Below are 10623 nucleotides of genomic sequence, written 5' to 3' on the forward strand. Positions count from 1 at the left end.
GGGAGGGGGATGGTATGGGAAGATGAGGTCAAAGAGATAATGGAAAGTCAGAGTGTTTGTAAAGCCAATGGATTATTGGCTACTACCTGGAGGAAACTTGGAAATCATTGGCAAATTTGGTACACAATCTGACTTAACATTTTTAAAAGGTCATTTTGGCTGTTGTGTTAAGAATAGACTGTAGAAAGCAAGAGTGGAAGCAGAGAAAGTAGTAATTCCCCAAATGTTTTAATGTCCAGCAATTAAACTCTCAAAACCAATAAGACTTGTGGGTTTCTCTGGAGGCAGCTAACACAGAACTCAAGACAGGAGATGGAAACCCAGGCTGAAGTCAATTTCTGGGTGGCAGGAGGTGGAGGCAGCGGGAAAGGACGGGGTGCAGCTCCCAAGACGGACCAAAAAAATGAGTGCTTGGGGAAGTCAGTCAAGGACTAATGGTGTCAGAAGTCTTAGCACCTCCAGTTTTTGCTCTAGCAACCCCACCCTTTCCTCCATCTCCTCCCATCAAGGACCGAGGCTCAATGGACAGGTTGTGAGGGCAGAGACAGACAGGGCCTGACCATACAAGAACAGAGAGCCCAGGCCTCAGCAGGGCTCAAGAATCTTGCCAAAGTGCCTCTCCATTTCATATCCTTGCTTGGGCTGCGAAGCTTCTTCATCAGTTCCCTCAGCTTGGCCTGGCCTAGCCGAAGGGATGAGGGTGATGGTAGATTGCTAGGCTCCATTCCCTGCTTTGTTGAATTGTGTGGTCACCAGAAGGGGTATAGGCAGCAGTGGGGATCTTTGGGCTCTTCAGTGGTCAAGCCCAGTCCTGGGTAGAAAGGGCTCAGGGAGAAGATCCTTGGATGTATGTGTTCTGCCCCTTTGTTGTTTCCAGAGATTTCTGAAGATTCTCATTAAAATTAGCAGACAGAGTTTGGGAATCAGTGGTCTAGAGCAGAGTTTCCCACAGCATATTCCATGGAACATCAGTACGAAGCCTTCTGGTCCTTTGAGGCTTTTGCCTCCAGCTGTAACTACACCCATATTGCTCTCATCTGCTAGCCTCCCAGACACTACTCTCATCTACACAGGACTCCAGAACCAAACTCCTGGATTCCTCCCCACCTTCATCCTATCACATCCTGGTGATTGAGGTAGCCTTGTGCATGGTCCTTCCTACCCACAAGTTTCCCCAAAGTATGTTCTTCCAGCTATGCGCCATGTTCATAGGTGCTGGGATGGAGATGTTAAATGAGATTTATGATCGCAGGCTAAGTTTGGCACATGATGAATGAGCAAAGAGTAGTCGAGGAAAAGAAGCTTTCATTTAATACCAAACTTGACAGCAGTCACTTCTGTCTTCTGAGGAGGGTGGCATGGTTCCCATCAATAAGAAAACAAGTATACTTAGGCTTCATTCAACTTAAGAAGGAATGATGAGGGTAGGAGGAGGTGAAAAGGAAAACTCTAAAATTTCCAAGCCTTTGCCACCTTTTCTGTGTTGATAAAGGACAAATCCAGGAGTGAAAAGCCCTTTGTTTTAGCAAAGATGCAGAGAGATCATATGTCTTGATTTGCCCGGGACTTTCCTGGGGTACATCTGTTGTGCCCAGTGAAATTGTTATTAGGTCTCCTTTCATTCTCAGAAGTGTCCCAGTTTTGGATGATAAATTATGTCGTCACCTGCTAGACTTTGAAAATGTAAAAACAGGTCCAAGACCAAATGAGGAGGGGAAAGCAAAGTTGTTTTATACAATTAAGTGAGGTGAATCTGGGGGGAGGAGGGTCAGGGATTGGGGTGGGCACTGGAAAAGCAGTGAGTTAGGGAGTTATGAACCAGGGTGACATAAAAGACTCCCACCACCAAAACCTCAGTGGAGCCTGCTGAACACACAAATGCCTTGTGTAGGTATATGGTGGGGAAAGGGGTGAGGGTAGGAGAGAATATCATGGAAAGGAGACTGAAACCCACATTGCGGTCAGCGTAGAGCAGAAACAAAAGGGAAGTGGTAAAAGGTGCAAGGTGAACTGGTTGAAAAATTCAGGAGTAGGGAGAGGCAGCTGAACTCAAAGGAAGAAGTGACCATGAGAAAACAAGCACTCTGGAAACTTTCAGAAATCTCAGGGAGAGTACCAGAATTTCCAAAAAGCCTACAGTGTGGGGGATTGAACCAACTGTATTTAAATCTGAAAGGATAGGTTGGCCTCAGGTTAAGTCTGGGTTGCAAAATTTAAACAGGTTTCTTTATTGCAGGACTTCTCAGAGCCTTCAATATGTAATGTTCTTTGTAAATATCTATACAGTATCCTTCAATCTCCGTTTTATTGCCCCAGGGAGCATCCCATAGGACAAGAAATAGACCTCATAAGATTATGTGGGAACAGTGGGTTTAAAAGAGCACCTGCAACCAGGCTAACTCTGCTTCCACCCAGGGCTGGTACAGAGTAGACATGAGACTTTCATGACAAATGGGGTGGCTGTACCCAGTCTGAAGCCAAGAAGCTCTCCTGCAAGTCTTGATTTGTGTTCAGTAGCCCCAAACGCTTTAGAGAGGCACCTCAACTGGGGTGATTTTGTCTCCACCTTCCATGGGACATTTGGCAATTTTGGCAATATCTGGAGACCTTTCTGATTGTTGTCACGGGGAGTGGGGTGGGTGCTACTGGCATCTAGTGGGTGGCAACCAAGAATGCTGCTAAATATCCTACAATGCACAGGACAGCTCTCCGCAACAAAGAATTATGCAGCCCCAAATGTCAATAATGTCATTCTCGAGAAACAATAAAATGAGCACTAAATAATGATTAAAAACCTCGGTAGCTAGTAGGATGACCAACTAATCTGATTTTGAGGGACTGTCCCGCGTCCCAGAAAACCCCCCAGTCCTAGGCAAACAGAGACAGCTGGCCACCCTGGCAGCTTGGAACTCTCCAATACTGAATTAGCCTTTGTGATTTTAGAGCAAGTAATTGCACTTCTCATTTTGGGTAAAAGAATTCTGGATATTCCTAGCAAAAGCTCAAAGGGTGAGTGTTCTAGTTTGCTAGCTGCCGGAATGCAACACACCAGAGACGGATTGGCTTTTAATAAAAGGAGATTTATTTTGTTGGTTCTTCAGAGGAAAGGCAGCTAACTTTCCACTGAGGCTCTTTCCTTACGTGGAAGGCACAGGATGGTCTCTGCTGGTCTTCTCTCCAGGCCCCTGGATTCCAACAGCTTTCCCCAGGGTGACTTCTTTCTGCATCTCCAAAGGCCTGGGCTGAGCTGCAAGTGCTGAGATGAGGATGCCGAGCTGCTTGGCTGTGCTACATTGCGTTCTCTCATTTAAGCACCAGCCAATTAAGTCAAACATCACTCATTGCAGCAGACACGCCTCCTAGCTGACTGCAGATGTAATTAGCAACAGATGAGGTTCACGTACCATTGGCTTGTGTCCACAGCAACAGAACTAGGTATGCTCACCTGGCCAAGTTGACAACTGAATCTAACTAACACAGTGAGTGAATGATGAGCTCCGAGGATGCTCATGTCTTGGACACTAGGATAAATTCCTCCATCTCATCCTAAAAAGAAGTTGTCCACAACCTTGCTATCTCCACCTGCCCGCACTGCCCCCACCGCTCCTGCACTGAATGACTAGCCGAGGAGCCGCTCAGTGCATTGTGCTGAAGGAATGAATGGGCGCTGAAGGAATGATTGGTTGCTGCTCTTGGGAAGAGTCTCGGGAAATTCTGTTCCGCCTGCTGAGGAGCTTCTAGATGTTTGGGCGTGTGGTGGTCCTTATTTCTCCTGGGAAAGCCTAATTCTGCAAGGCTCTGAACAACCCCAGAGAAAATGTGTCTATGTTTTAGCAAGAGTGGGATAAGGAACATGAAATTGTTCCTGTAAGGACGGCACTTTCCACGCAAGGGCCCACCTGACCTGGCGCTGCAAGGGGGAAACATCTCCCAGCTTGAAGGTGATTTATTGCAAGTGCGCTTTGTGAGGGACTGGCAGAATCTTCCCAGAACCAGTTCAAGATGGGGATGTGGGTTAGGGCTTTATAAGTAAAAGAAAGGAGGTTGGGGTCAAAAACCAAAACCAAGTCATGTCCACATGATTCATCCTCGTCAGCCCAGCGATGACGTTGGGTCTTCACGAGGAAGGCACGGGCAAAAGGCTCATCCTGTGTTGTCTCAGGCACGTCTCATTGCTCCAGCGTCAGTGATTAGCTTTGGATATCGGCGTGTAAGCTCTTGTGTGTTGAGTCTTCATGACTGTTTTCAAACTTCAGTCTTTTGAGGAGGAAGTCACTGATTCACTGGGCCACAGGGTGTTCTTGATGTTGATCTGTCATCTTATTCCTGTAAGCAGAACTGAGGGGGTCTGGTGAATACCCTGGGAACTAAGTGCAAACAGTAGATTGCTAAACTCAGCTAGGGCAAGTGTATTCTCCAGCTATCAAAATGCTTTGCAAAGTCCTGAGAGAAATCTTTGTGTGTCTGGAAATGAGCTTTGTTTACTTGCTCTCTTTCTCTCTCTTTTTTAATTGATAAATATTATATACTCACATGGTTGCTTTCTTAATATTTCTATTAAAGAATAGAGAAAGCGACTTCTCAGCACCTAGCAGGAGTATTTTATCGCTGACATTTAGAACTGTTGTCGCATGATGCTAATAAAAAGCAGACCACTGTTATTGGTTCTATTATTGTTTCTAAATTTCCTACAGACAATGCATCTTTTTAATGCCTGCTCCCAGGATAGACAGCTCCCTCCCCCTCCCCCACAGCCCCTGACCTTGGTCTCCCACTGTACTTTCAGCTGTCAGTCACAACCCTTCACTTATTAGGATCAACTTTTTGCAAGTGAGCTAATTTCTGTAAATCCAGTTTTTCTTAGCCATAAAATAGAAATAATGACTACTTACACATAGTATTGTCTGGTGATGTGCTAGGAAAATATTCTGTAAATTCTAAATTACTGTTAATTTGTAAGGGATTATTATCTCTTGATGATTTTATAATTGATTATGCTATAAGGAAATATTTTCCATGGATCAGTTGAGCAGGACTATTTCGTCAATTTTTAGAGAGAAGCACTATTACAGTTAACACACTTAAAAAAATAAAATAAAATCTGCCTTAAGCATCATAGGGTCCTGTTTAAAACAAGAGCCCAACAACTAAATCATGGGGCCTCCCATTTTTCACTTCCTTAAGGAGCTAATGATCCTGATGGGGAGTTAGAACAGACACAAAACAGCAGAAGGAAATTTATGTGCAAATTAGGCTACCCCAGTAGGCGGAAAGCACATTCAACATACAAAGGTCCAAATTTACAGAACTGATGAGTGTGGAGGGATTTTCCTCATTCCAAAGGAATTCTTGTTCTTTTCTGAATTGTAATCCATACCAAAACTGTGGAATCTATTCTACAACTAATTATTGCAATGTGCTTTGAAATTTACTGCTTTTGTGCATATATGTTATTTTCACACACTCAAAAAGTTGATTGTGATGATAAATGCATAGCTAGATGATGATATTATGAACTATTGGTTATACGCTCTGGATGATTACATGGTAAGTGAATATATAATGTAAATCAATAAATAATAGATAATTAAAATAGTGTTCCTTTCTAATATACTCTGAAAATTCTGTAAACTCTAAATTACTGTAAATATGTAAGGGATTATTATCTCTTGATGATTTCTGGGCATAGATGTTAAAAACTCAATTTACTGAACTCTCCAAGTTTGAGAACGAGGAAGCTCATGAACTGTATTTTTTCCAAGAACTCAGCCCTGAAGTTGCTTTTTCCTGTCAAAGGGAGCCTACACGTATAATACACTTATTGAATTTATCAGGAGTGAATATAGGAAATGAGGATTCCACGAAGTGGTCACTCCAAACATCTACAATAGCCAGGTCTGGGAGACCTTGGGTCACTGGAGAACATGTTCTCCTCTGAGGTAGAGAAGGAGTTATTTCCACTGAAACCCATGAACTGCCCAGGACACTGTCTCATGTTTGATCATCAGCCAAGATCCTGTTGAGTTGCCTCTGCAGGTGGCCAATTTGGGGGTGCGTCATAAAAGCGAGCTGTCAGGAGCACTCACCAAGTACGAAGAGTCCAATAGGAAGGCACTTACATTTTCTGTCATGAGCAGATTGAGGATGAAATAAAAGGCTGTCTGGATTTTTTACATACAAAATACAGTTATATGGATTTTCTTTTTAGCTGAAACTTTCTATCGATGCAGAAAAGTTCCCTGGAGATATTGAAGTATGGAATCAAGCTGAGAAACAACCTGAAAACAGCCTGAATGAATTAAATGAAAAGTGGGAGTTAAACCCTGGAGATGGCGCTTTCTATGGTTCAAAGATGGACATACAAATGAAAGATGCAATTGGTCAGTACCACTACTATGCAACAATTCAGCTGGATTTTCAGTTACCCAACAGATTTAATCTTACTTTTGTAAGCCACGATGGTGATGATAAGAAGAGGCCAGTTGATTGTTCATCGAGCCATCTTGGGGTCAGTAGAGAGAATGATTGCTATCTTCACTGAAAACTCTGGGGGCAAATGGCCCTCTGGCTTTTGCCCTCCTCACCAGATAATGATAGTTCCATTTGGACCCACATGGACCCATGTGATGAATATGCCCAAAAGGTACAGTGACAATTCCATGATGCTAAATTCATGGCAGACATTGATCTGGATCCAGGCTGCACACTGAATAAGAAGATCATAAATGCACAGTTAGCACAATATAACTTCAACCTAGTCGTTGGTAAAAAAAGAAAAACCAGTAGCACTGTTAATATCCATACAAGAGACTATAAGGTACATGGGGAACATACTGTTTCTGAAACCATTGAGCAGTGTGCCGGTTGGAAAGGACTATGTATCCTAGAGAAGCCATGTTTTATTCCTGATCCAGCCCTATTCAATAATGTAGGCTGGAATCTTTTGGTTAGATTATCTCTGCAGAGATATGACATGCTTAATTGTGGGTATTAAGCTTTGATTAGAGAGAGATGTGACTCTGTCCATTCTGGGTGGGTCTTGATTAATTTACTGGGTTCCTTTAAAAGAGGAAGCATTTCAGAGAGAGCCACAGGAGGGCATGAGATCCACGAGTGATGAGAGAGCCCATGCAGCCAGAGACTTTTGGAGATGAACGTCCCTAGGGGAGCTAGCAGATGTTGCTATGCTCACCATATGCCTTTCCAGTTGAGACAGAAACCCTGAACTTCATCGGCCTTTCTTGAGTGATGGTAACCTCTTGCTGGTGCCTTAATTTGCACATTTTTATAGACTTGCTTTAATTGGGACATTTCCATGGCCTAGAACTGTAAATTTGCAGCTTATTAAATTCCCCTTTTTAAAAGCCATTCCATTTCTGATATATTGCATTCTGCCGGCTAGAACAAGCGGTTACAATAGCTCAAGCTGTCCTACAGCAAACAAGCAGAGGAAGAATTTTAACACAGGCTCTTTGGCACAGTGGAAAATGATGAGCAGTATTTCCATAACATTAAACTCGGGAAGACCTCAAGTATACTGAACTTGCAAAGTTTGGTAGAGTTTGCATAGATGACTACAGGATGGACCTTTATTGATCTAGACCAGTTTTGGGCAATGTATATTTAAAGGAACTAATTAAAAGAGACCCATTAAAATTATTTTATTCCTTAAACATCTGAGCATTGGAAATAAATCATGAGGAATGTTTTAGTGTAATTTGGGAGAACATTTTTGTCAACTTAATGCAGCTAAAAAATAAAATTTTTCCAATTTGATTAAGACAAAAAGATTAGAATTGGATTATGGCGAAGAAATAAAAACTTTCATTCACATCAAAAAAAAAAAAAAAACCACCATGAAAACTGTTTGAGGGCAAAGGGATGCTCATATCCAAAAACCTTGAGGTGGGAGAAGCCTGGCTTAAGGGTTAAGCTGAAGGGCCGGGTGCTTTCAGGTAGCTGGGGGTCATCCTGGGCTGACCTTGCCCAGGATCTTGAGTTTCCTTCTAGGTATGGTAGGAAGCCACGGGAGAGTTTTAAGTAGAGAGTGACATAACCAGAATCGTGGGTTTTAAAAGCTCATTTGTTATGGGAAACAATTTGGAAAACTCTTTTTAAAAATGCAAGATATTATGCGAAATATATTAGAGTGATTTGAAGAGTGGGTAGGGTTGTATTTTCACTTTTCAATAATCCCAGAATCCTGTTGACACACCTTTTTTTCCCATTAAAGAAGGAGAGAGGAAATAGATGCTCCTGCAGAGACCAGCTGTGTTCTCCATGAGACATTGTGTCCCACAAATGTTGGAGACACTGTGGAAGGGAAAGGGGCTTGGACAGGAAGCTGTTGCTTCTTGAAAGGTGCTGGGAGGTGAAAGTGACTTATCAACCTCCATCAGACACCCTTTGCTCCACCAGGTGATAAATATCAAAAGTAGCTTCCTGCTGATGGTACAACTTTTACTTATCTCTTTTCTGATCTCCCCTCCCATCTTTGTCAGCTCAAACCAGAGACAGGGTCATGTTACAAGGGGCTTGGCAGCTGGAGAAGTGAGGACACCAGTGCAAAGCCATTCTCGGTGGCCTCCCGGCTGGGCCAGTCTAAGTGCCTCTGTGAGCAAATCCTCTTCTGCCAGTGTTTGCATGTCGCTAGGATGTGTGAAAGATGGTCCCATACTCATGGATGTGTAATAGAGCCCTTTAATTCACCACCCATTTATCCACGTCACAGGATTTGTTGAACACCTACTAGGTGCAGGCAGATTGCTGGATACTGGAAATACAGAGAAGAATGAGACATATACCCTCAATAATTCTCACTTTGCTATTTAAAACACATGTGGATGACAAATAATACACAAAATCATAGCCTTTTAGAGCAGCTGGGACACTAGAAATGATCTAATCAAGCTCTTTATAATTACGTATAAGAGATCAAATGCCTCAGTTCTCCAGGTCTCTGAAAATCAAGTCTAGTTGACTTTCCACTAAACTCTGACACCCCTTATAAGATTTACAAAAAGGCAAATGTTATGGCAGCACTGGCCTGGTGTGCACACAAAAATATACTGTCTCTGACATATGATAAAGATGCCCCATCCTGGTCTCCAACAAATGAGGATCCCTCAAATGACACCTGGAGGACCCAAAGAGTATCATTGTGCAAGCATCCTTAACAACTACACGATACTGTGAGCCTTGGCGTAGCCCATGGAAGGTTCTGGTCCAAAAGCGGCCCACACAGAAGTCCAGAAGTCTAGAGTGGAGTGGATGTTACAAGGCCTTGGCTGCTTCCATATCTACACTGGACTAATGTAAAAGGGTAAGAGGAAGAGCAAGTCAAGAATCTTGGCTTAATTGTCCTAGGCTAATTGTCAGCAGCAGTCAGAAGTATAGATTGACACCGGCAGGGCAGCCTGGAGGGTGTGCCCGTGCCGTCCTAAAGTCTTGAGTGAGGAAGAGGTTACAGGTTCTTAACATAAGCTATACCAAGGGAAGAAAACTGCAGCCACAGATGCAATTCTACAGAGAGCTGATGCTGCACGCCTGGATCTGGGATGTTAAACATTGAGCAGGATTCTGCCAAAGGGGCAGCTTTCTGACTTGCATTGAAAGAGTAGAAATGTTAACAGCTATCGTATGTTGCTTACCGCAGAAAGGGCACACTGTTAAGTGTTTTGCCATTTATTTATATTATTTAACCTTGAATAACCTTATGGGATTTCTAAAAATTCGGTATTTATTATTACCCCAATTTTACAAATGAAAAATCTGAGGATCAGAGAAATTAAATAACTTTTCCCAAGTCACTCAGCTACCAAATGGTGGAGTCAAGATTCAAACCTGAATATATCTGATTCTGAAACCACCGTTCAACTTGTCTGAAGCAGGGGCAAAGTTACAGAGAGCGCCCCAGACAGTTCCTCTTTCTTTGTCTATTTTATAAGTGGATTATTTTATCCTCCTCTAGTCTTCACCACCAAGTTTCGATCTGGAATTTCAGCCTGAGAGCCCAGAGAACCTGAAATCCGCCTTCCTTGTGTTCCTGGCACTATCAAACAAGCCTTAACAGCTGTTTTAGGTTGGCCTCCTTCGATATTTAATGGCAAAGAATTGTCCTCCAAAAATTATCCCCATTAGTTGTCCTATTTCCAGACACAGTCTCTTCGTTCTATGGCACATCATACATAGATTCAAAGACAAGCCAAATCAGATGGCACCTTTGCTAATATATAGAGGTCGGCTTTTTCATTTGGTAGAGAAAGAATAGGAGGCTCATGGTAAGGAATCAATTTGCCTGAACTCATGCAGCAAGTTGGTGTCAGAGCTGGGACTTGAATCCAGGCCTCTTGACTCCCCTTCCAGTGCTCTTTCCACTCTCCCAGGCTGCGTGTGCATTAGTGGTATTTAAATGTTGTGCACATGGAGAAAGAGGCTCCCAACCTCCTCCGTCTCCACACACTGCACTGGGGAGCACGGCAGAGGCGGCTGAAAGAGATAAGAAGTGTTATCATCACCTCACTCTGCTAGATCGCTATCCTCCGAGCAGCAGTATCTCCACCCTATTGGAAATGATGAAGCATTTGTGATGACCTCCAATGACAGAGAAGGTTCCGGGTGGGG

At 43.2% G+C, this 10623-nt stretch overlaps 1 pseudogene; it reads left to right on the top strand.

Moving 5' to 3' along the window:
- The first annotated feature begins 5689 nt into the window (after positions 1 to 5689).
- On the top strand, positions 5690 to 8554 carry LOC143680271 (threonine--tRNA ligase 1, cytoplasmic pseudogene; annotated as a pseudogene).
- The last annotated feature ends 2069 nt before the right edge of the window (positions 8555 to 10623 follow it).

Source organism: Tamandua tetradactyla, chromosome 4, assembly GCF_023851605.1.
Source record: "Tamandua tetradactyla isolate mTamTet1 chromosome 4, mTamTet1.pri, whole genome shotgun sequence".
Lineage (NCBI taxonomy): Eukaryota > Metazoa > Chordata > Mammalia > Pilosa > Myrmecophagidae > Tamandua > Tamandua tetradactyla.